The following is a 27,567-nucleotide window of genomic DNA, read 5'->3' as shown; positions in this document are numbered from 1 at the left end:
TGCGGACTGTTAAAGGGATCCCAGATTGTGGTGAAGCCTAGCTTCACTGAGGGCACCCAATGATGTACTGTGCCATTCACCACATTACACAAGAATGGACTGTGTAGAACACATGCTCAAATTGAGCTAGCACAGGTGTTGATGAATATTGGTTCACCTATTGCTCCTTTTTTTCTGTCAAGGTGAGACCCCAAAAAGTAGCTCCTCCTCATGTGAAGTTGGATACAGTCATAGGCTGCGTCCTGCTTGGCTGGGTCATCAGAGCCCCCCCATGGTCCATGGAGCACGTGCACTGACAGCGAAGCTTCTGCTGTACAGTCAATAACTCTTCTGAGACAAATCCGTCCTGCCCATGAAGGTGTAATTGGAACTCCATGCTGGGCATATTCTGAATGAACACCTAAGTGGTGGAGAGTCCCTGGAAACCCTCTATGATTCTCCACGCCCACTCCGAAGGGTGTCGTGGGAGGTTGATAGATTGTTCAATATCCCAAAATGTTACAGGTGTCACAGAGTGCATCGTTCTAGAGCTTTTTCTTGTAAATGCTTTTATATCCATAATATGATCAGACCTCCAAGCAGGGGTATTTCCTCAAATGGGTGACACCATGAATGAATGATCACCCCATTTTACATAGTGCTGGCTCTCACTTTGTGTCCACTTAATGTGTATTAATATTTCTTTTTTTTTATCCTCATCTCACCAAAAAGCGTCTGCAGTACCTTGTAAAGCCATTCTTACAACCTGTGCGTCCCAAGGCCACTGTTTTCACTTTGGTCTGTTAGCACCTTTGTTGGTACCTTGGTGTAATCATTGGACCATGTGGTGTTAATTCAGTCCCAAGTGTCTACCCCATGAGTCAAAGTCCGACCAAACATCGGGGCAATTTTCCTTTGTTGCTCCCTGATCTAGATGGGCCATTTTAGTAGCAGCTTTTACCCAGTCTTCCAACCTAAGGGATAGTAGGGGGCTCTCCATTTGATACATATTTCTCTCCGGGCTATCAGGATAAGATAGAGCAATAGGCCTTTATGTGAATGTTTCAGCAACCTACTTCTACTGCCATCTTCCCCAAATAACATAAGTATCACAGTCAAGGTAACTTCCCTGCCCAAAATTCCACTAATGGCATTCTCGATTCCTTTCCATTAGCCTCACAATTTTGGGCATTCAAAAAACATGTGGAGATCATTTGCTTCTATATGGTCGCATCTTGGACACTTGGGAGGGGGAGATGGAGCAAACTTTCCTATCTTAGCTGGGGTCCAATACGAACGGTTGATAATGAAAAAATTATTTCTTTTCAGGCTGGCCGGTTTTATGAATTGATATAGAAGCTTCAGGGAGTATTCACACACTACTGCAATGTCATACTCAAAGGAGACCCCATTCTACACCGCATGCAGCGGCAGACATGCGTTGTTGTCTGCCTCCAGGAGCTTCTCATACCATTTAGAGATTTCTTTGCCCTTTAGGTTTATATTTTGGAGAGATTGCTCTAATTCCAAATCTCCTAAGGTTTCTTTCTTTACAGATGTAAACCAAGAAGTTAATTGAATGTATTTGTTCTCGGAGAAATCTCTTCCGATCTTTGCTCTTAAGAATTCCCAGGGGTGAACCCCTCCCGATGTTATCAAATCTGACCATTTTGTAAGACCCGCCTTTTTAATTGGAGTACTCGGCCTACCCATAAGGCATAGTAGGGTCCCAGGGATTCCCAAATTGGAGCAAAGTCAGAATAATACCCTAATCCCCATCTACTCTTGACGTTATACCACAGGCGAAGGGCAGACCACAGTACTTTTAATCAGACTTTTTTAAAGTACCTTGGAGCACCAAATTTATATAGGCAACATTCCCCACCATCCTGCCTAGTCATTTGGCCCAAACCTCTACCCCAAGCAGCATTCAGATGTTCTTGAATTGAGAAGCCACACAATACCAATTAGTATCTGGCAGTGACAACCCTCCTTTGACTAGCCTTCGTCTAGCTTCGTCTAGCTTCTCCCAGGCCAGCCTTGCACCCTTATATGCCCAAATAAAACTTACAATCTTCCCCTGGATTTTACTTTTGCCCTGCTTTGGAAACCCAAGTGGGATGGCATTAAATAGGTAAGTTAATTTGGGAAGTATGACCATTTTGACTAAATTAACCCTTCCATAGATGGTTAACGGAAGGTTTTTCCCCCTTGCAAAGAGCTGGTCAATTTCCTTTACTACCCTGTCGAGGTTGATTTGAGTAATTTTAACAAAGTCTTTGAAGATTATAATACCCAGATATTTGAAACTTTGGCTTATTCTCCCCTCCCAATCTTGAATATTCCAACACATCAACTCGGTTTCAGAGGTGTTGGCTAAGTAACCTGACATAGCTCTGAATTCTTCTAACAGAGTTTCAACCCTCAGCATTGCCACAACTGGATTAGCAGTGTATAAAAGCAGATCATCTGCATGTAGAGCAATCTTACAGCTATATCGGTGAGATTTAAAAGGAGGTATTGCGGCATCAGCTCTTATTGCCTGTGCTAATAGTTCTATATATATGTTGAACAACAAGGGCGAGAGGGGACATCCCTGCCTTGTTCCTCCTAGTATGTTGAAGCTGGATGTTAAAACCCCATTCAATAATCTCTTGGCGGTAGCCCCTGATAGCATTTTCCTAAAGTCTTGATAAAAATTGGGTCGAAGCCCATAGTTTTTAACACATCCATAAATAGGCCCAGCACACTCTATCAAACGCTTTGGCCGCATCTAGTGCCACCACAGCTAAGGGTTCAGATCGAGCTGTTGCCAGATCTATGTTGCCAATGAGTTGCTACGTATGCTCTTGAATATATCTCTTGGGGATAAACACTATCTGGTCAGATTTGATCAATTGTGGTGCAATCTTGGCTAGTCTCCCCATTAGAATGCTCATAAAGATCTCATAGTCAGCATTCAGCAGGGAGATCGGCCTATAACAATCGGCCCTTAATGGGTCCTTAGCAGGCTCCAGAATGAGCACAATCGTTGCCTCCTTCCAGGACCTAGGTACCTGATCCCCTAGCTGATAGATTGAATTAAACAGAATGCCCACTTTTGGAACCAACTACTTTAATAGAAGGTTATACATCTCATTAGGGAGGGCATCTGTACCTCCCACTTTGTTGTTTTTACTTTTCCCAAGATGTTACTGGATCTCGTCCTCAGTTATTAGAGCATCAAGCTTTGCACGACTTTCTGCTGTTAAGATAGGCAAAGATTTTTCCCTTAGCCAATTTTTAAGGGTCTCAGGATTTGGGAAAGTCTCTTCCTTGTAGAGTTCCGAAAATAAGGTAAGTAAACAGACCTGCATATCTTCCGATTTATTTGATGTCTCACCGTTTTCATTTATAATTAATTCATTTATATGGTTTTTTGCCCGGTCCACCCTAGCCTTCCAGGTCAGGAGTGCTCCTGGCTTTTCCCCATACTCAAAGTTCTGCATGGACTTAGTCAGCCATTGTGCCTTACATTTCTGATCTATTTTGATCCTTTAATCCTGACAGGCACTCTCGCGCTTCCTCTGTGCTTGCAGCATTCTTTCGGAGTTCCCTCAGTTTAGCTGGAGCAGATCTATTTCACACTGAGAGATTTTATTTTCCATGCCTTGTAACACTCGAGATTCCTCTCTGTTTATTTATTTATTTATTTATGTATTAACAGTTTTCTATAGCGCGAATATGACCCATGGGTATCAGAGCACTTAACATCATATGGTATGGGTTAAAACCACAATGTACATAAAGCAATAAGATCTTACAGACTTAATTAGTGTCATTTTAGACCTAGCCTATAAATAGCTAATATAGGGAAACAATAAAGGGTCGGTATTGATTAAGACATGAGTAAACAATGGTCTGAGGTCGTATTTTTTTAAAAAATTTGTTTTTTTAAGGCTCTATCATTTCCATTCCCATGTTAGGTATCTAGTCATCAAATCAGTGATAAGTCTTAGGTGGCGCTTTGTCTAGCCTATGGGAGGAACTTACTCATAAGAAAGATCTTAATTTCTTTCTTAAATGTTGCAGTGTTTGTAATTTTTCTGATATTTGCGGGAAGGGAGTTCCAAATTCTGGGAGCCACACCTGAGAATGTCCTCTCATATGTTTTTTTCTTCTTGAAGATAGGTGGTTTCAGGAGCAGATAATTGGCACTCCTGACCGGCCTGTTTCTTCCTGAAATTTCTATTTTGTGGGCCAGATATTTAGGTGTGTTGTGATGAATCGCTTTATGGGTGAATCATGCCATTTTCAGCTGTACTCTGGCTTCGTAAGGTAACCAGTTTAAGGCTTTCAGGTGAGGGGAGATATGGTCAAATTTCCTCGACCCCGTAATAAGCCTTGCCGCTGCATTGAGGCAAGCTTTAAGGGGTGCTGTGGAAATTTTTGGTAGACCTGCAAGTGTTGTACATCCATATTCAATCCTTGAGACAACCAGTGATTGCACAGCTAGTTTCATGTCTGTCTCCGTTAAAAAAGATTTAATCTTTCTCAAATAGTTCAAGTGGAAACGGGCGTTTTTTGCCATAGATTTAATGTGGGTTTTCATATTAAGGTTCTCATCCAGTGTGATTCTGAGAGATTTCGCCGAGTCAACTAGAGTAGGGATGCAATTTCATGCTGTGATCATTTTGGACCATTCTTTCACTACGGATTGATTCTTTTGTGGTGTGAGTAAGAATTCTGTTTTATTAGCATTAAGCTTGAGATGATTGTTAGTTAGCCATTTTAGCGATATTTTGAGGGCCTCATTCATTGTGGTTATGTCTTCCAGGCTAGCAATCTTGATGTAAAGTTGTGTGTCGTCTGCATACATTTGGTAGGATATTTTTGATTTCCGCAGAATTTCTGTAAGAGGTTCGATGTATAAGTTAAACAATGAAGGAGATAAGGTGGATCCTTGCAGTACTCCGAGTGTGTTTGGGCATGAGGCGATAGTGATTGGTTTACTAGGAATCTCTGAGTTCTGTTCTTTAAAAATGATTCGAACCATTTCAGTACAGTGCCAGACATTCCCATCCTGTCGTGAAGTCTGTTCAGTAATTTTTCGTGGTTAACTGTGTCAAATGCTGCTGACAAGTCTAGGAGGATGAGTAGACAAGATTGATTGTGATCTAGTGCTTGAAGTGCATCATCGACAATGTGTAGGATTGCTGTTTCCATGCTATGATCTGCTCTGAATCCCGATTGACAGTCATCTAACAATGCGAAGTTGTCGATATGTTTACTCAGCTGATTCTGTACACATTTCGCTATCAATTTGGCAAGAAAAGGGATGTTGGTCACTGGGCGGTAATTATTTGGATCTGTTGGGTCCACTGTGGGTTTTTTGATGATCGGGACTACTTGTCCAGTCTTCAGGCTTTCTGGGAGGCACCCCTGTGTGAGTGAGGCGTTTATAATTTCTGTCCATATTGGAATCATAGTATGGATGATTTCTTTCAGGCATTTCGATGGTATTGGGTCGTGATATTGGTTGTTGGGTTTCGTGGTCGCAAGCGTTTTAGCAATTTCATTCTGGTCCAATAATTTGAAAGTGTCCCAGTGTGCTTTGTTTTTAGTCGTCTTGTCGCATTATTCGGATCAGATTGTGAAGGAGGCGTATTGTCATTAATGTTATCTGCAGCGATCCCAAGTTCTTCTTCCAACTTATTGGCTTTGTTAATGAAAAAGGCAGAAAATTCTTCGCAACGTAGTTGCGTTTTAGTGACCTTTTGGACAGATTTTGCCATCTTGTTTGATTGTTGTTTTATGATTTCGAACAATTTTCGTGGTCTGTTTTTGGCGTTATCCAATTCTGTTCTGATAAATTCCTTTTTTGTGTTGATGATCTTCTTGTTATATTCATTTCTGATTTTTCTGAGTGATTTCAATGTAGGGGAGGATGGATGTTGTCTCCATTTTCTTTCTGCTCGTCTCAAATTATGTCTTTCTTCATTCAATATTCCATTAAACCATGGATTTTTAGTCTTTTCCGTAACTCTTTTTAATTTGAGTGGTATGGTGGCATTGACTATTTCCGTTACTTTGGTAGTGTAATGGTTCGTTAGATCGTTTACATTTTTCAAGTTGTCAGGTGGGTTTACGTCTCTCTTGCAACTTTCAGATAGCAAATCCATATTTGAGTCTCTGGTATCTCAGATCCATCTTTTCATTTTGTTAGTTTGAATGGTTTTTATCTTCTCCCGTGATGGTATTAGGAAGGTTATGGCGTGGTGATCTGACCAGTCGCAAGGTTCAATGGAGAGGACTGAGACGTCCTTGTTCTTCGCAGTAATCCAGTCCAGTGTTGCTCCTTTTGAATGTGTTGGTTGAAGACATGCTTGGGTTAGTTTTAGTACAATTAAAAAGTCTTTAAAGGCGTTGACCTGTTTGTCGTTGTTGTCGTTCCAACGTAGATTGAGATCACCTAAAAATATATTATTAATGTCGGAGTTGGCGTTAGCAGTGATGATCTCCATCAGTTGGTCAATGAAGTTCAGATTGTTTCCTGGTGGGTGATATAGGGCATGTAAGTTGCAAATCTGTTTGTTTGCCGATCTTATATTGAGCCCTAGGTATTCGCATGATTCGAGGGGGTCGGATTGAAATTGGCCAACTTCTAGAATCGATCTATGGATACAGGCAATACCTCCCCCTGTCTTTTTCTGTCTGTCCAGTCTCTTCGGGGAGCCACTAGTCTACTAGCCTTTAGAAAGGATCTTAAAACCTGGCTATTTACCCAGTAAGTTCTCCTGTTCTGTTGTCTGTTTTGTTATTATTCGCTATTCTCATTTTCTTTTTAAATGTGTTATGTTTGCAGCCTACCCTAAATAAAAGCGCCGGGACACTCTTTTTGAGTAGCCGTGCGCTCTATAAAAACCAATATAACATAACATAACATAACATAACATAGTGCGGTGGCACCAGAAGGTCCAAGACTGGGGACAAGGATTCAGATAACCAGGTTTCGGTAAGGATTGTTATGTCTATTTCTTGATTGATGATGATGTCAGCTATGTCAGAAGCATGTTTCGCTGCAGATCGACAGTTGAGCAGTAGACATTTTAGAGATTTCTCCGTTCTGGCTGTGATCATGCTTAAAGGATCCGTGGTTATTTGGATTTGTTGTAAGTTGTTGAGGTTTAGTTTCCTCTCATTCCTTGTGGATGTTCTGTTTGCGTCTATCTATCTGATTTCCTGTGCTATCATAGAGTCTGATGACTCGTATTCCCGGAGTAGTGATATTATATCTTCTTCAGTTAGATAATGTAGATTCCTATCTGGTCTATTTTGTCTGTCTGACAATGGTAACGATCTCTTCTTGTTCATAACTATGGCTGTATTTACTAGCTCTCTGACGAGTTCTACTTCATTCTGAATATTTTCTGTGATATCACATAGTTTTTCTATCCCTTTCATGGTGTTCTGTATTTCCTGTAATAAGTTGCTGATTTGTGTTTGGATCTCGCAGATTTTTCTCATGTCCTTGGGTGCCGTAGTGTGAATAATCCTCCGTAAGTTTCAATTTTCACATTTTCTGTTCCCGAATTTCAGTTTAAAGCAATGTATCATTGACTTCTTGATCCTTTCCTTAGGTCGATTATTTTCTCTATCATTGATTTCTGAGTTAGCTGTTCTATCACGCTTTGTTGAACCACAGCTATAGTTGTTATTATTTGTATTTTGTGTTCTCTCTGATTCATTCTCGACTAACGTATTTTCTGTTTCGCCTATGGCTCCTGGTTGAGAGATTTTGTTCCCGTGGGTTTTTAGATGGGGTGCTGGTTTGTTCAGGTTCCTGTCGGTCTCTAGTTGGAGTAATATTTATAGGGTTGGTGTCGGATGAGCTAGGTTGTCTGTTGGCGTATTCTGGAGTTGTATCGGCCTAGTATCTCTTATTTGCATAGCTTGTTCCGGTTCCAGTCGGACTCTGGTTGGGGTAATACTTATAGGGTTAGTGTCGGATGAGACTGGGTTGTCTGTTGACGGATTCTGGAGTTGTAAAGGCCTAGCGTCTTTTAGTTGCGTAGCTTGATCCGGTTCCTGTTGGTCTCTAGTTGTTGAGCTACTTGTAGTGGGATTGTCGGGTGGGACAGGGTTGTCTTCTATGATACTCTGGTGCAGTAGTGGGTTCGTGTTCTCCACATTTCTTTTTAGGGAAGAGAAGATGTTGTCGAATTTTTCCAGATCGTCGTTAGAGGCTTGGATCAACACTATTCCATTCTTAAAGATAGTTATGCAAATGTCCGCTCTGAGGTTAGATGATGCTCTGGTCATAAATTTTGTTCCATGTGGGATGTTGGTAGTGGCTTTAATATATGGCAAGTTTATAAAGGCATTGGGCCATTTCGCCCTTCTTCTGGTGAAGAATATCAAATCTTTTATAATGATTTCTTTATCCATGCAAAAGGAAGTGTCGGAAATCAATGTGTCAGGGTTTTTCCTCATGAGGTTATGCCTACATTTTTTGGCTGAATTTTTAGAGAGATAGGTAGGGTATTGTATGTTATATGCGTTCCTGCCTATTCGTTCCAGGTAGTTGTCTTCCATCTTGTATTATGTGTTGGCGTAGTAGAAATTGGATGCCTTCTTGCTGGTGGTATTGGAATTCTCTTAACATTAAGTACTGAATAATAAATATTATAATTATACCAAGTATTATAATAATAATATTATCTTTAGTAACAGTAATTAATTAATAGATTCTGAGTATAGATTCCTCTTCCAGGTAGTTTCTTCTGTATTCCACTAGAAAATGCTCTCTCCGTACAAGTGATTAACTAGTAATTATTATGTTCTTATGGTATTTGAGTAGATTTTTCAAGATGTCCGCCGTTTTCGTTATTTTTCTATGGGCTGATGTCTTTCTCTCTTTCTATACTTTAAATTTGTCCTCTTTCCCTTTCCATCGTCTGTTTAAGATCTGGAGTTGGCTCCTTTCTCCATGTTTAGTAATTAATCAGTCCTTTTTCAGTTGCTCCTCTGAAATGCCGCCATTTTGAAGTATTCTATCTGCAGTATGTTCTGCAACCATTGATCGTCATAGGCAGCAAGAGCTACCTTCCCTTTTGTAGATTGAATAGTCGAATTGTCCTATGCGGCCGCCATTTTAAGGCCAGGCGCGCCGCTTCGTAATTTCCCTTCAGCTTCACTCATTACATATGGACTGGCTGATTCTGGAGGGTGTGAGGTGTAATTTTATTTAATACTTTGCACCAAGGTTAGGCACTTGTCTAGAATGTCTCTGGAAAGTTATCAATTGAAACTGCAAATAACTTTCCATTATTTCAGGATCCGTGCATCACTATGACTATTCATTGTGGTTCTCGTCATCGTAGACATGGTTGCCCACCAGCAGCTTCAAAGGCACCCTCCTACACCAGGTGCTACCTATCAAGATGCATGAATACAACCCAGGTGGCATTCAGCACAGAAAGGCAACTTGGAAGCGACTGTGACACAGACTACATTTCTCTTAAAGTAAGGCTACATTGAAGATGTTGGGTCGGGTGGCTCAGTGGACTAATCGTCCACTGCAGGGGCCTGTGTTCGTCCTCCAGCATTTCATCCTTCTGAGGCTGATAAACGGAGTCCTATTGAGTTGGGTAACAGTAAACGTCAGTTATTCATCTCCAAGATGCCTAGGGTTGAACGTGTGCTTTACAAATGTACGTTATTTTATGTTATGTTATGTTAAGATTTGTGCAAAGTGTAAGTGCTCACCACAGCCTGTGGCAGGGAGCTGAGGTGTTTTGTGCCAACAACACTCAGACTGAAAGTACCGTGCTGTTCAGGCTAGGGAAGAGACTCCTTAGAGCCTAGTGACCTCGTAATTTGCAAACTATTATTCCTGTCTGAATGAGAAAATGAATGAGAACATGAGCTAAAGGCAATCCCAAGGGTGTTGTAAATTAAATAGAATTTAAACATCACAAAATCAATTATCAAAAGGGAGAAACATATGACACCAAGAACTTGTCCATTTTGCCATTATCATAAAAATACATGCTTATTAAATAATCCAGGCCAACATAAGGAAAACATGTGCAGTGAATGGTCTCTAATTCCCATGCTCATGGAATTACTACACTTGCACTCTAAGGTTGAAGGTGAGAGCAGAGGTTAGAAGTGGCAATATAATTGACCTCCAATGTTTAAGTCCGCTGGTGCCTTAGTATTGAGATCTATTGTGTACAGGAACTCCAGAATTCATAATCTTTTTTCTAGGTTGCCCCCTCTTAAGCTCATAGGTATTAAATCTATCACAAAATACTTGAGCTCCTCATCTTTAATCCTTATCTTAATCACAATTTGAGTTTCCTCCAAATGGTAAGCAACTGGATAACTCTGATCTTTATTTTTGATTACTAGCTCATGTTGTAAGACTTGCTCATATACTTGTAGAATTGCCCATCCCACATATATTTTGGTATATGAACAGACCAAGATGTAAACAGCATACTCAAGTTTACAGTGAAATGCTCAACGAATCTTAAGTGGGGAATTGGTTAAGGGTGATATAACCTCAGAAGCATTAAGTCCATATTTGCATGCATTGCATTAAATAGCATTTTTTGAAACCTCTGCCGCCTTATGACCAGGTGTTCTCTGTTACGTTTTCAGGGCTCCCGGTAACTAATTTCTGTCTCATAGACTGGGCTCTTCTGAAAGCCAAAAGTGGGCTATTATGACACTTCAGCATCTAACATGTTCATTCATGCCACAGCACCCCCCTACCACCCCAATGTCAACATGTTTGGCTTTGGTGGAGTTAACTAGGAGTCGGCAGATCAGAGGACACCCGATATACTGGTCTGTTCACAATTGTAAAAGTAACATTCAGAGTTGGGAGAGAGGTGGAGCAACATTGTCCAGTCGATGTGCTCTAAAGGTAGACAATCACTAATTTTGCCATACAAGCTGGCAACCGATCGGCTGAAGGAAAGGGAGGAGGCAGCAATATTTGTTTTTAATGATGATGTGACAGCCACAGGTGCAGAAATATACAGGACTGCAGGTGGTGGGTCGACTAAATGCTGAGGATGTACTCAGTAAATTTAGAAGTCTTGAAAAATTGTCAAAAAATGTAATTTCTAAATGGTGGGAGAGTAAGTCACTTTAAAGGTATTTGGAGGTTGGCTGAGTTCTGTGAGGCCTACGGAGTTTAGTTGCACTGAGCTCAGAGAATCCAAATACAGAAATGCTAAAAGAGTGGACAGGAAACAATATAATCGCTTCAACAAGAATGTTGGAAATATTGTTTCAATATGAGGAGATTGATTATGAAAAATGTGTTGGAGGAAATATATAAATAAACAAATGCGCTTAAAAGTTATTCAAGCAGGAAGCAATGAATAAGTTCATTGATGACATAATGGAAAGATTTAAGAAATATGAACAAATAATTGAAAAACTTAGACGAGATGAGTGGGATTATGACAGAGGTAAAATCTTCAAGTTTTCCAAAAGATTTGAAAAGGCTAATGAATAGCATGGCTAATAGATGGGTGACAAGAGCAAAAACAATCAGAAATGGGATCATAATTAAGCTCAGAAACTGAAATAGACACTGTTGATAGTATATCTACCATGTCTGGAATAGGGACTGTTGTTTTTTCTGTAGTAGATGAGCTACGTTTTGCAATGCTAAATCACAAGACCAATCTCAGGCCCAGATAAAGCCCGGAAAAAGACCCAAAAGGTCATGGTAAAGACTATACAGACGGCACAGAAAAAAACAACCAGTTCAGGTCTCTGCAAAGCATTCTTAATATCCTCAAATTCCACCTGACATTTAGGGGACCACACAAATTTCACCGCTTTCTTTAAAAGTGTTCTCAGAACAAACATGCGTGAATCAGACTGAGGAACAAATTTGTTGTAATAGTCTGCCATTTCTAGGAAAGTGGCCAACTCATCCCTAGTTTTTGGCTCTGAAAGACTCTCAATCGTTTTCACCAAATGATCTCTTGGTTTCACACACTCCTTTGTCAATTTGTGTCCCAAGTAGTCAATTTCAGAAAGATTAAATCTGCACTTAATCTCGTGGATGGTCAGTCCGCGAGACCTAAACCTAATCAGGACAGCTCTGCGCCTTAAGCAATTGCTTCAGTCTCTACTATGATGCCTTCCTTTTTCAACTTCTCTAGCTCACTAAGCATGGAGTCTCTCAACGCCAAAGGCACACTGCACACTATGCAAGAGGCAGGAACATCATCTGTCCTAAGAATGATTCTGTGAGTATAATCTGAAAGACATCCCAAACTTGTTCAAACTCACTGTGTAAGTCATTTATTTGAGTCACTTTAATAAACTCAGGAACACTCACAATAAGTGGGAATACGCTCAACCTTGCAAGTTAGTGAAGTAAAAGACTCTTTCAATACAATACATGGATCCTCACCAGGAATTAAAATCACCCCAAGATCATCTTGATGGATTAAGCTCATGATACAGTCTCCCCTGCAGGATATATACATTTTCCCGGCAGTATATTTACCTTTATATTCAATGTCACCCAAAAAAGAACCAAATAATTTTATAGGTTGACCTCCATGAGGAAGAGGTCTAATATCTGGTTTAAAAACTTTAACTTTGTTAAACAAAGTAGAGTCATAAAAACTTTTTGGGATCAATGTAATCTTTGCAACAGAGTCAAAGAGCATTTTAACGGTATGACCATTTACTTGAACACCATCAACTGGGCTCTTGGAGGCTTTACTAGAATCTTCGAATACATAAACTAGAACCTCACCACAATGAAGTTCATCTGACTCTGAATCTGATCCATTCTGTATGAAACCTTCCTTCACACGTTTGTTCTTTTTGTATGCTTTTGTCCTACACACTTTAGCCACGTGACCTACTTTACCACAATTTTTACACTTAGCAGACAACAGAGGACAAGATTTATCATTGGCTAGGTGACCAACACTGTCACAGCAGTAACACTTCACTGTAAAGTTCTTCGTAGGTTTTACATTTGTTGATTCAGTAGATTTTGAAACATTTGGCTTGGTCACACTTTGTACTTTCTCACCATTAGCATTGGTACAAGTCTCCTTTTTATTACTTCAACGCAGGCAAGAGAGTGTTGAAGACGCTTGGCAATAGAGATAATCTCCTCCAATTTCGGATCAACCTTCTGCCACAATTCATCCTTGCTCAAAAAACATATGTGTGGAGGGTCAAAGGGGAAATAATTTTACGACCTGTCAACTCATGCCCCTAACAACAACTTGAAAAACACCAGAAGAGAAGACCAGGTCAAAGGTGGTGTCCTGTCCTGTATAGCGTGCAGAAATCACACGGGCACACTGGTGAAAAAGAAAAGAGTCTTACTAGGCCATAAGAGTCCCATCAGACCACCCATTATGGCGGCATTTCATCATATGGGGATTAGTGGTCGTTCCAGGCATCACCTGGACCAACTCAAGGCAGTGCATGAGTGGAGACCGACAAATATAGCCACAGTAATGCTCAAAGAAATTTATATAGGAAGTCGTGCAGTGCTATTGAAAATGTGCTAACTAAAATCGACTACCTAGATTGCTAACCATGATTAGTCTAGGTGTCAAGATTAAAAACACGCCTAGTAGTGAGTGAATAGGACTACCGTATGGCGATGTGCAAGTGGTCGACTAGTTTCAGCTAACAGGAGTATTGCTCCAGCTTTCATCAGGACCTAGAAAAATCGTATATGACAAGCTACTGCAATACAAGTAGGGGGGTATATACACATGTGAGAGAAAATATGTTGTAACAATAACATGTAGTATACTCAAGAAGGTCATGTCTCCCCCTTTACAACTTGGAACCCCAGTGTCCACTGCTCACAGGAGAAAATCTTCTTCCTGTCAAAAAACAAAGAAAAACATTGTATTCATTCGCACAAGTGAAACCATATGACGCCACACACATAACCAAGACAGAAGACACCTGCAGAAACAGTTTGCGTTCTGCCCAACATATAAGCATATTAGCTTCATCACTAGGAGGCATTTCCTCAAAGTGAAACTCACCCAGCTTTGTGTGGGTGAAGACCTCACCTCGCCCGGCAACTGCTCGGGAAATAGAGGCCCCACTCTGGTGTGTAAAAGAAAAGGACACATATTAGCACACATACCTTATGTGTCCAGCCGAATCACTTTACACACACTAACCCAGTAAAAGTGTGACAGACTCATATCCAACTCGTCAGAAGAGCTCCCTCCGTCACTCTACCACCTTAAGTTTTTGGTAGCATAAAACTCTAAGGGGAAGACTTTGCCTACCAAGTTTTCAAACAGTATAAAAGTCTAGAAATCTGTAATACATGGTTGCCTTAAGAGGGAAACTGAAGGCAAGATAGTGCCATCAGCCAGAAACTCTTCACCAATAGCCCATACTGTATGTGGCTCAAGGTACTGTGTTGTATGCTGGTCAAAAAACAAGCGCCAGAGAGCAATGCTCCATAAGGACCCTGAGAGACCAGTATGCCAATATTGCTGTGGATAATGTCAAAAACCACTCGCTATCGGTACCATTCTTTAAAAAGAAAGCGCACTGCAATATAATCTATGGTAGTTATCTAAGCTTACCTATCCGTCGGTGCCCCGCATCTAAATCCGAGCGGAAGGGGAGGCACCCATAGGTCCGACCGGTTAGTTTTAAAATTAAAGCTGAATCACTCGTCAGCCAGTCAAAACATGGAACGTGGCCATGTGGTAAAAAACCGATTCTCTGAAGAAACGCCTATAAGTGAGAAGAATACTCACTACTGTTGGCAAAAGCGGACTAATTGAGAGCCCTTAATTCGAGTACTAGCACTGATCTTCTCGCGCGTGCGCGGGAGTGCCAGACAAAACACTATTATCTCGCGCGTGCGCGAGACCTGATGAATAAGACCGTGGTTGTCTAAAAAATCGAATTATAGAGTACAATGGTTGCAGATGGTACAATGCTACTCGAGATTAATTTTATGCCTATATTATAAGAGGGAGCATAATTATCGCTCTTTGTTTAATGGATGTTATATGATCAGAGGGAGCATAATTATCGCTCTTTGTTTAATGGATGTTATATGATCAGCCAGCAGTGAGGTGTCACTGTATCCATAAAGAACAGTATAGAGTTGATGTGGTGTATAAGGCAGTACTGTAAACGGTCAAACAAAACTGCCAATATAATACAGATACAACTAGTTTAAACAAAGTGTAAAAACCAGTATGGTAACATGAGAATTTGAAAATACTTGGACTCAAAAGAATGTTGTAATTTAACATGACAACTTAATGAAGTGCCACGGTGCCAGAAAAATCGGCCAGAAACCACTTGTGAGACGGAGGGGCCAAGAGCGACGGGCAAGAAGAGTCCAACACAATTAGACTGGGAGAGCTCAATGATGTAAACCAAGATAGGTTTACATCTATAAATTAGACCCGCAACAGGACGTTGCTCTCAATACTCAAAAAACATATGTGTGGAGGGTCAAAGGGGAAATAATTTTACGACCTGTCAACTCATGCCCCTAACAACAACTTGAAAAACACCAGAAGAGAAGACCAGGTCAAAGGTGGTGTCCTTTCCTGTATAGCGTGCGGAAATCACACGGGCACACTTGTGAAAAAGAAAAGAGTCTTACTAGGCCATAAGAGTCCCATCAGACCACCCATTTTGGCGGCATTTCATCATATGGGGATTAGTGGTCGTTCCAGGCATCACCTGGACCAACTCAAGGCAGTGCATGAGTGGAGACCGACAAATATAGCCACAGTAATGCTCAAAGAAATTTATATAGGAAGTCGTGCAGTGCTATTGAAAATGTGCTAACTAAAATTGACTACCTAGATTGCTAACCATGATTAGTCTAGGTGTCAAGATTAAAAACACGCCTAGTAGTGAGTGAATAGGACTACCGTATGGCGATGTGCAAGTGGTCGACTAGTTTCAGCTAACAGGAGTATTGCTCCAGCTTTCATCAGGACCTAGAAAAATCGTATATGACAAGCTACTGCAATACAAGTAGGGGGGTATATACACATGTGAGAGAAAATATGTTGTAACAATAACATGTAGTATACTCAAGAAGGTCATGTCTCCCCCTTTACAACTTGGAACCCCAGTGTCCACTGCTCACAGGAGAAAATCTTCTTCCTGTCAAAAAACAAAGAAAAACATTGTATTCATTCGCACAAGTGAAACCATATGACGCCACACACATAACCAAGACAGAAGACACCTGCAGAAACAGTTTGCGTTCTGCCCAACATATAAGCATATTAGCTTCATCACTAGGAGGCATTTCCTCAAAGTGAAACTCACCCAGCTTTGTGTGGGTGAAGACCTCACCTCGCCCGGCAACTGCTCGGGAAATAGAGGCCCCGCTCTGGTGTGTAAAAGAAAAGGACACATATTAGCACACATACCTTATGTGTCCAGCCGAATCGCTTTACACACACTAACCCAGTAAAAGTGTGACAGACTCATATCCAACTCATCAGAAGAGCTCCCTCCGTCACTCTACCACCTTAAGTTTTTGGTAGCATAAAACTCTAAGGGGAAGACTTTGCCTACCAAGTTTTCAAACAGTATAAAAGTCTAGAAATCTGTAATACATGGTTGCCTTAAGAGGGAAACTGAAGGCAAGATAGTGCCATCAGCCAGCAACTCTTCACCAATAGCCCATACTGTATGTGGCTCAAGGTACTGTGTTGTATGCTGGTCAAAAAACAAGCGCCAGAGAGCAATGCTCCATAAGGACCCTGAGAGACCAGTATGCCAATATTGCTGTGGATAATGTCAAAAACCACTCGCTATCGGTACCATTCTTTAAAAAGAAAGCGCACTGCAATATAATCTATGGTAGTTATCTAAGCTTACCTATCCGTCGGTGCCCCGCATCTAAATCCGAGCGGAAGGGGAGGCACCCATAGGTCCGACCGGTTCGTTTTTAAATTAAAGCTGAATCACTCGTCAGCCAGTCAAAACATGGAACGTGGCCATGTGGTCAAAAACCGATTCTCTGAAGAAACGCCTATAAGTGAGAAGAATACTCACTACTGTTGGCAAAAGCGGACTAATTGAGAGCCCTTAATTCGAGTACTAGCACTGATCTTCTCGCGCGTGCGCGGGAGTGCCAGACAAAACACTATTATCTCACGCGTGCGCGAGACCTGATGAATAAGACCGTGGTTGTCTAAAAAAATCGAATTATAGAGTACAATGGTTGCAGATGGTACAATGCTACTCGAGATTAATTTTATGCCTATATTATAAGAGGGAGCATAATTATCGCTCTTTGTTTAATGGATGTTATATGATCAGAGGGAGCATAATTATCGCTCTTTGTTTAATGGATGTTATATGATCAGCCAGCAGTGAGGTGTCACTGTATCCATAAAGAACAGTATAGAGTTGATGTGGTGTATAAGGCAGTACTGTAAACGGTCAAACAAAACTGCCAATATAATACAGATACAACTAGTTTAAACAAAGTGTAAAAACCAGTATGGTAACATGAGAATTTGAAAATACTTGGACTCAAAAGAATGTTGTAATTTAACATGACAACTTAATGAAGTGCCACGGTGCCAGAAAAATCGGCCAGAAACCACTTGTGAGACGGAGGGGCCAAGAGCGACGGGCAAGAAGAGTCCAACACAATTAGACTGGGAGAGCTCAATGATGTAAACCAAGATAGGTTTACATCTATAAATTAGACCCGCAACAGGACGTTGCTCTCAATACTCAAAAAACATATGTGTGGAGGGTCAAAGAGGAAATAATTTTACGACCTGTCAACTCATGCCCCTAACAACAACTTGAAAAACACCAGAAGAGAAGACCAGGTCAAAGGTGGTGTCCTGTCCTGTATAGCGTGCGGAAATCACACGGGCACACTTGTGAAAAAGAAAAGAGTCTTACTAGGCCATAAGAGTCCCATCAGACCACCCATTTTGGCGGCATTTCATCATATGGGGATTAGTGGTCGTTCCAGGCATCACCTGGACCAACTCAAGGCAGTGCATGAGTGGAGACCGACAAATATAGCCACAGTAATGCTCAAAGAAATTTATATAGGAAGTCGTGCAGTGCTATTGAAAATGTGCTAACTAAAATTGACTACCTAGATTGCTAACCATGATTAGTCTAGGTGTCAAGATTAAAAACACGCCTAGTAGTGAGTGAATAGGACTACCGTATGGCGATGTGCAAGTGGTCGACTAGTTTCAGCTAACAGGAGTATTGCTCCAGCTTTCATCAGGACCTACAAAAATCGTATATGACAAGCTACTGCAATACAAGTAGGGGGGTATATACACATGTGAGAGAAAATATGTTGTAACAATAACATGTAGTATACTCAAGAAGGTCATGTCTCCCCCTTTACAACTTGGAACCCCAGTGTCCACTGCTCACAGGAGAAAATCTTCTTCCTGTCAAAAAACAAAGAAAAACATTGTATTCATTCGCACAAGTGAAACCATATGACGCCACACACATAACCAAGACAGAAGACACCTGCAGAAACAGTTTGCGTTCTGCCCAACATATAAGCATATTAGCTTCATCACTAGGAGTCATTTCCTCAAAGTGAAACTCACCCAGCTTTGTGTGGGTGAAGACCTCACCTCGCCCGGCAACTGCTCGGGAAATAGAGGCCCCGCTCTGGTGTGTAAAAGAAAAGGACACATATTAGCACACATACCTTATGTGTCCAGCCGAATCGCTTTACACACACTAACCCAGTAAAAGTGTGACAGACTCATATCCAACTCGTCAGAAGAGCTCCCTCCGTCACTCTACCACCTTAAGTTTTTGGTAGCATAAAACTCTAAGGGGAAGACTTTGCCTACCAAGTTTTCAAACAGTATAAAAGTCTAGAAATCTGTAATACATGGTTGCCTTAAGAGGGAAACTGAAGGCAAGATAGTGCCATCAGCCAGCAACTCTTCACCAATAGCCCATACTGTATGTGGCTCAAGGTACTGTGTTGTATGCTGGTCAAAAAACAAGCGCCAGAGAGCAATGCTCCATAAGGACCCTGAGAGACCAGTATGCCAATATTGCTGTGGATAATGTCAAAAACCACTCGCTATCGGTACCATTCTTTAAAAAGAAAGCGCACTGCAATATAATCTATGGTAGTTATCTAAGCTTACCTATCCGTCGGTGCCCCGCATCTAAATCCGAGCGGAAGGGGAGGCACCCATAGGTCCGACCGGTTCGTTTTTAAATTAAAGCTGAATCACTCGTCAGCCAGTCAAAACATGGAACGTGGCCATGTGGTCAAAAACCGATTCTCTGAAGAAACGCCTATAAGTGAGAAGAATACTCACTACTGTTGCCAAAAGCGGACTAATTGAGAGCCCTTAATTCGAGTACTAGCACTGATCTTCTCGCGCGTGCGCGGGAGTGCCAGACAAAACACTATTATCTCACGCGTGCGCGAGACCTGATGAATAAGACCGTGGTTGTCTAAAAAAATCGAATTATAGAGTACAATGGTTGCAGATGGTACAATGCTACTCGAGATTAATTTTATGCCTATATTATAAGAGGGAGCATAATTATCGCTCTTTGTTTAATGGATGTTATATGATCAGAGGGAGCATAATTATCGCTCTTTGTTTAATGGATGTTATATGATCAGCCAGCAGTGAGGTGTCACTGTATCCATAAAGAACAGTATAGAGTTGATGTGGTGTATAAGGCAGTACTGTAAACGGTCAAACAAAACTGCCAATATAATACAGATACAACTAGTTTAAACAAAGTGTAAAAACCAGTATGGTAACATGAGAATTTGAAAATACTTGGACTCAAAAGAATGTTGTAATTTAACATGACAACTTAATGAAGTGCCACGGTGCCAGAAAAATCGGCCAGAAACCACTTGTGAGAAGGAGGGGCCAAGAGCGACGGGCAAGAAGAGTCCAACACAATTAGACTGGGAGAGCTCAATGATGTAAACCAAGATAGGTTTACATCTATAAATTAGACCCGCAACAGGACGTTGCTCTCAATACTCAAAAAACATATGTGTGGAGGGTCAAAGGGGAAATAATTTTACGACCTGTCAACTCATGCCCCTAACAACAACTTGAAAAACACCAGAAGAGAAGACCAGGTCAAAGGTGGTGTCCTGTCCTGTATAGCGTGCGGAAATCACACGGGCACACTTGTGAAAAAGAAAAGAGTCTTACTAGGCCCCATATGATGAAATGCCGCCAAAATGGGTGGTCTGATGGGACTCTTATGGCCTAGTAAGACTCTTTTCTTTTTCACAAGTGTGCCCGTGTGATTTCCGCACGCTATACAGGACAGGACACCACCTTTGACCTGGTCTTCTCTTCTGGTGTTTTACAATTCATCCTTGACCATCTATATGTTACAACCTAACATAAATTGGTCGCAAATGCGTTCCTCAAGTGCATTATCAAATTTACATTTCAAAGCTAATTTCTGCAAATGTGTAACATATACTTCAACTGATTCTTGTGGAAGTTGCGTACGTCTTCCAAAATGTTACCTCTCTAAGATAGTACTTACTTTCGGAAGATAGTGTTTGTCTAACTTTTTAGACAAATCTCAAACTCATTAAGACCAGTGGATTCCTCATAATTCAGATCAGGTAGATGTTCGAAAACGTCCTGATCCTCTGACCCCAAACAATGTAGGAGTAAAGCAGACTTTCTTTCAGCGCTTAAAGAGACTCCACATACCCTGGCGTAATTAAGAAAAACCTTTTTCCATTTCGACCAACAAATAGAAGGCTCACCTGGGTTAGATAGGAAAAAAGGATGAGAGGTGATGTTTTATATGACATGAATAGAAAAGAGATAGAAAAGGAGGAAACCCCCAGAAAAAAATGTTAAATAGATGAATGAATAAAAAGTATGAAATCACTGGTGTGTTTATCCCTGTAAAGAATATGTGACAAACACTTGGCAAGAGGTGTATTTATCACCGAAGAAGATTGTTGACAAACACTTAGTAACTGGTGTGTTTGTCACCATAGAATGGTATTTGCATAAATAAAGAGTAACAAGCTCAAAAATTAAGAATGTGCCCAGAGGTGTGTTTATCACCGAACAAGATGGTTGACAAACACTTAGTAACTGGTGTGTTTGTCACCATAGTATGTTGTTATTTATATATTTAAATTGTAACGAGCTCAAAATAAGAGTGTGCTCATCACTGAAGCTTGTCTACACTTTCCCTTTAATCCAGTTTTGTACCGAGTGACCTTTAAACTAGAATTTGCCCAAATAAACTGTAACGAGCGCTTAAACAAAAAGTGTGCTCGTCACTGAGGCTTGTCTTCACTTGGTCGTCAAGCAAACTTTGAAATGAGGCTGCGAGCTCTTAAATAAAACGTGTGCTTGTCACTGAGGCTTGACATCACTTGGACATGAAGGCTGCTTTCAACACAATTTTTCTCAAGAGACATCTCGCCAGAGAACACAGGAAGATAAAGCTCTTGCTGCCCGGCGAAGCCGTGAAGACACTCTTTTGTTGTCTGTCTCCAAGACAACGTGAAGAAATTCACGCTTGGCGCTGCGCGTAATGACCTCAGAGCTTGTCTATGTTGTACGTTGTCATGGAAATGCGGCAATGGCGCGAGGGCAGTCAATCGTTAATGACGTCCTGACGCAGAGACTGCACGCAGAGACGTAGAGGTGAAGTAAGCGCTGAGGAATAAGCACGTGTAGAGTGCTTGAGGCAGGCAGAGCAGCTGTAGATCTCCACGCTGTAGAATACGCTTGTGAAGGGTGCACGAGGCAGGCAGATCAGCAGTAGATCTCCGAAGGGTGAGCGAGGCAAGCAGAGTAAAGGTAGGCCTCCTCTTTTAAATGCAAGTTTCAAAGTATCAAAGTTAGTGCAGTGTCAGCGCAAAGTAAAAATATACATTTTACAGTACCTTGAATTTGTGGTTTGGGGAAGGCAGGCTTTACCACAAATGAATCGTGTTAGGACGTTTCCTTTTGATTGAGATCTTCAGTGGATGATGTAGATGATCTTGTTAAGTAGATAGGTCCTTTTCTTTCAGCCAGATCGTCGCCAGTGTAATAAAGCTGATCACACCACACGGCAAGGTTGGAGGATGTAATATTTATTGAAGAGTAACATCCATCTAAGAAATGTCCTATCCGCGCAGCATCTAAGCAGCAACTGACAACTGATGATTCTTAAAGAGCTTCAGAGCATAACATTCCAAAACTGAACCAAAGGATTCAATACACATGCACGGGAAATGTATCTGAAACAATATGTTAACCTATAAGTTAGAGATAAAGTCAGTGCATGTTGAACATCAGATCATTACAGAACCACTCTACCAGAGCCCTTCAACAGACAGGCAGGAAACTTTGCAGCACAGAAAACAGAGCATTCAATCATATTATAATCAAGTATCTTTGAGTTAAATATAAGTTTGTCAGAGAGCTAGCATGCCCTGGTGATGCTAATCCATATTCCGGAGCAATTTGGCTTCCATATTCTCTACTTTAATTTTTACTACAGGGTGAGGAATTTCCATTGTTGACAGCGGGCTTAGTGGCACAAAATACCTCTCGGTCCTCTTTGAAAACTAACCTCACACATGATTTGGGAAAGTCTGTGGCTGGAGTTCACTCTATCTTCACCTTCAACTCCTGACATAATTAACCAGTTCAGCTCAGAAGTTGTTACTGGCATTAGAGCCCCTCATCATGGTGCTGCTTCAGGATGACCCATAGAGCAAGTAGGCAGAGAGTTTGAAATCTACTTCTTCTTGACAGAAACTAGGTCATGTCATTTATGCTGTATATTTAAAAACTGAGCCATTTTATGGCTCTTATTCACGACCACTAACATTGCAAAGTTGCCAAAACGCAGGAAATAAAATGTCCAAGTATCTCTATGTAATACTAGCTGTAGAAGCACAGCTGTTTTCAAATATTTCTCATTGGCTCAGGAGTATTACACTCAGGTCTGAGCAAAACTCTTACGAACTGGGCCCTGCTTGGCTACCAGAAATCACGATGTGTTAAACATAAAAGGCCAAATTAAAAAAATATATCTTTGACTGTAAATATCTGTTTGTGGATAAAACACCTTCATGTATATCTGCTACACATTGACAAAATGTTTCTGGGAGACATTTTGATACTGAAGATTTCTCTGCTCCGATTACAGAGAAATCAGCAGTAGTAAATCCATTGTAGTGTGTGGGAAGTGGGATGCACAAGATGTACATATAGGAACGACCACAAATTTGTACATTTGTGGGAATTGCCAAACTCTGAGTCAACCATTTGCCACCCAAGGGCTGGACTAACTTAGAACACCAATTTTTACATCTTTTAGAATATGTGCATAATCTTCATCTCTTGCTTGTCGTATATTATGAGTGAGTTCTTTATATTCAAAATGTAACCACAGATTCACATTTCCAATACTTCCCAAAGATTTCTGAGTGTCTTCATGTAGAATAGTTTTAAACACTGGTTCTTCTTTTACAGTGGTTAGTTGTATCAGATCTCCAAATACAATTAAATGTTTTCCTCCAAAGAGAAAGTTGTAATCTGTTTTTAATACCTGTTGCATTCTTAAGTGTACAAAGCAAGCATTACGTTTAAGACCATGCTCACCTCATCAATAATTAAAAGTTTCATTTTCCTCAGCACTATTGACACTTCATAAGAAGCATCTCCAGACGACTTCTGATATTCTAATGTATTATCATGCTCACCTGGTAACATCAGTAATCTATGCAAAGTAACTCCTTTAACGTTGTGTGCAGCTAATCCAGTTGGGGCTGTTACCACACAACATAAATGTGAACCAGTAGTGTTTTGAAGATAACTGGTCAAAACTTTAATTAAAAAACTTTTACCTGTCCCAGCTTGACCACTGATGTACATCAGAAGGGGTTTAAAAGATGAACACACACATTATTATTCTCATGCAACAAACAATGTTCTATCTGTTCTCTCACTTGTACATATATTTCTTTCTGTTCAACATTGACTTGTTCTTCTAAGTTTTCCAACGTAATATTCTCCTCGTGTGCTTGTTACATTGCAATTTCGACTTCATGATAGCAATCGCTGCTTCATTTTCCAGTATTGTTTGTCCCTAGAGGATCTTGACTACATGACCACTACTTTGACTATCTTGAGAACTTTCATTAGCTATTTCAGCTGTAATAGTCTTTTCCTGTTCAACTTCATCATTCAACATTTTTAAATATGTAGGGAAAATTGTACATGCAATGCTATCTTTACATACATTAAAAGAATCTTCGTAGCAGTCAAAGTCTCCAAGTACTTCACTCTCACTACGCCATGGTTTAAAGTGTTGGGGAAGTGCTAAATAGTAAAATTCTCGCTTATCTGGAGTTTCACAACTGAGTTTCTTGTGGTTAATAAGATTACCATTTGCATGTTTTACTAAACAACCATGGCATCCAACTAATACATTTTCCTTCTTTTAAATTCTGTTTAACATTTCTTTTGAAGCTGTAATTTTGAAGTACTTCATACAGACATAGGTGTTCCAGATTTCGATTCCTTTTCGGAGAGTATGTGTCCAACATATTAGTTTTAAGAATGTCTGTACTGTCTGGTTCATTTGCTGCTAATTCTTCAATTTCTTCAAATGATTTTAACACGCTATTTCGTTTGCAGGCAAGACCTAAACTTACCGAAATGATTCCTCGTGACTTTGAATATAAACTTGAAGAGCACAAGCGGTCTGAACATTCATAGGATCCAAGTTCTCGCTGGGAAAGCATTTTCAAAGTAAAGCTGTACAATTTTTTGCTAAGGCTTTTCTCTTGTGCAATTTCTTCCCACATTTGTTTCATCTCCGTTTATTCAGATTTTGTTATGTGCGATGTACCATAACACGCAACAGCAATTGAGTTATCTGCAACATACTGGATGTCCATGTTCGCATTCCACATTTTTACTGGATTGTAGTCATTTATATACTTTGACACTTCTGTTCTTTTAAAGTTGTAGGTATTCTTTGGAGATTTCCGAGTTATTGTGTGCCTTACAGAAGAAAAAAAAAGAATTTACTCTTCCTTTACAAATGACTGGACGTGGAAAACCACACCGTCATTTAGTGTAAAATTTTCCTTTAAACTTGTACTTTCTTCTGCAGTACTTTCCACAAAGGTGAGTTTGGAAATGTAAAACTTGCTGCCTCAAGCTTCTATCTCCTTCTTGTCTTGGAATCTCACATGTCAGATACTGTTTGATGAAAGACAATACTGTTTCATCAAAATCAGTTCCAAATTTAGGTGCATCCATGATCCATAGTAGCATATGTATATAAGGTGCACCTCTTGCTTGGTACTCCTTTCTCCAAAAAGTGAATTCTTTTTATTGTAGATAAAAGACATCATAGCTTGAAACCTATGATTAAAATATCTGCACACATTTACAGGATCCAATGAACACAGTTCACCAGGAGTCTTTATTTCAACATTTTTTATATTGGAATTCACTTCTTTTAGAAACACAAGCAAATCTTCCCATGCATACTCTGCACAGCTAAGTGTGACAAATCATTTTGGTGTACCTAAGTTCCGTAACATATACTTGAGTTCTCCATGACGACGATACCAATACTCATCTGCTTCACATTGACATGCCATCAAATTGACTAACTGTGCATCTAAATTTTCATCTGTTTCTTGAACTTTCTCCACAAATTCTTTTGCAGAAAGAAGTGATTGATGAACTCCAGTTTTAAGTATGTGGTTCACTGCATACAACAGAGAAGACAGTTCACTTTCAAACAAAAGGGGAAGTATGTATGGAATGCACTGTTGAAATCTGGGATCTTCAGATTATAATCTTGTTGACCAATATTCTGAAACTGGAATCAGTACAGGTCGGTCAACATATCGTCCCCCTTCTCCAGTAGGAAACACCTGTAGAAAACAACGAGCTTCCAAGCTTTTCTCCCATACACTCATTAGAGTTCCCTGTCCTTTTTTCATTTGAAATAACTCAATGCTGCTTCCTATTACCTTTTTGGAATGCAAAGGACATATTGTGTAATGTTCATAAATCTCTTCAGTCCTTGACTTGTCCACTTTCTCTATTTGACTACTTGAAATTTCAGATTCATCTTCTAAACTTATTACCTGTTCATCCACATTTACAGTTTTGTAATAAATATTAATCTCTGTAAGATATAATGTAGCCTTTTCAACTTTATTAACATCCACAAATTCTTGCCATATTTTCTGACTCTTTGTTGGTACACCATTTACTAGAATGACTACTGCCTCATTTTCCTCTTTCTCTCCAGCAATAGTTTCAATATTTTTCTTAAAATCCAAAGGTAAGTACACAACTCTTCCTTTCAGCCCTCTTTGCAAGTCTGTTGGTGGCAGTTTACCTGTTTTAGGCTCCATCTGAATTATAGTTTGAAAAGGATGAACATATTTAATTAGAACCGACTCATATGTATTCAATTCTGCCAGTTCCTCCGGAATAGCTACAAATTCTAACTTATTATGTACTGCTCTAGCAGGCATTTTGTCCTCTTCTAATTTGTTGTAAAAATATTTACATATACGTTGATCACTACCTAACTCAAATCGACCTTCCCCCAACAAGTAAGTTGCAAATTCTTCCCACTTACCATTGTACTCCTTTTCACTTTTCAAATACAAATCAGCATTCCTAGTTTGACTTTTATAATTCGTATGTCGACAACAAATACAAACATAGTTTGGTTTTTCAAAGCACACTACATTAAACGTTCCAATTTCTTCTTCAAACTGATCAGTGCTAATCACTTTCCCATCTCCTTCAACATCTGTAATTGTCAAACTTTCACTTTCTATGGACTGCTCTTCTGAACCAAAATATCGCATTTTAATATCATTACACTTTTTTTGAACATCTGATAAAGAACCATGTAAAAGACCTGTATTCAGTTGACTTAAACATAATGCAGGACTTTTTACATAGTACAGTTTCCTTACAATCTTCAGCATTTCTGAATAGTGTACTGCTAACATTCTCAAGTGATGAAAAACACTTTTACACACTTTTCTTGAAAGACAAGCCAGAGAATGCCCATGCTTATCAGTATATGTTCTTACATTACATGGATCTAGTCCTTGCAACAACTTATACTTCTATTTAATACTTCTCTGTGTACATTCTTGTAGCAAATTTCACATTGTATCAATAGATTCCTGTGGAATACTACAAATACTGCTACAACCCCATTAATACACCGGACATTGTGTACGGATCCCTTGTGCTTCTTCCACTATTAACTCTTCTGCACTTTTACCAACCATTTCCTCTTTTGGAAGGAGACAACCATCCTGAACTTCGTAGCAACGACCTCCAGTGTCAACTGCAAATGGTAAACTATTTTACTGGAAATAACTTTCCTCGTTAAAAAAAGGCTCACTAGTAGAAATATGTTTCCAATGTCCACTAAAGATTTTGCAAAAGTTGGTTCTGTTCACAAGTCTTTTTTTTCTACTTCCCTTTCAACACTTTCATTATTTTATCCACCACTTTGATCGTCTTCAAAAACCTAATGAATAACTTCTGTTTT

This window comes from Lissotriton helveticus, chromosome 4_1, assembly GCF_964261635.1.
Source record: "Lissotriton helveticus chromosome 4_1, aLisHel1.1, whole genome shotgun sequence".
In the NCBI taxonomy this organism is placed as follows: Eukaryota; Metazoa; Chordata; class Amphibia; order Caudata; family Salamandridae; genus Lissotriton; species Lissotriton helveticus.
The sequence above is the reverse complement of the archived record's forward strand: the minus strand, read 5'-3'. Positions refer to the sequence as shown.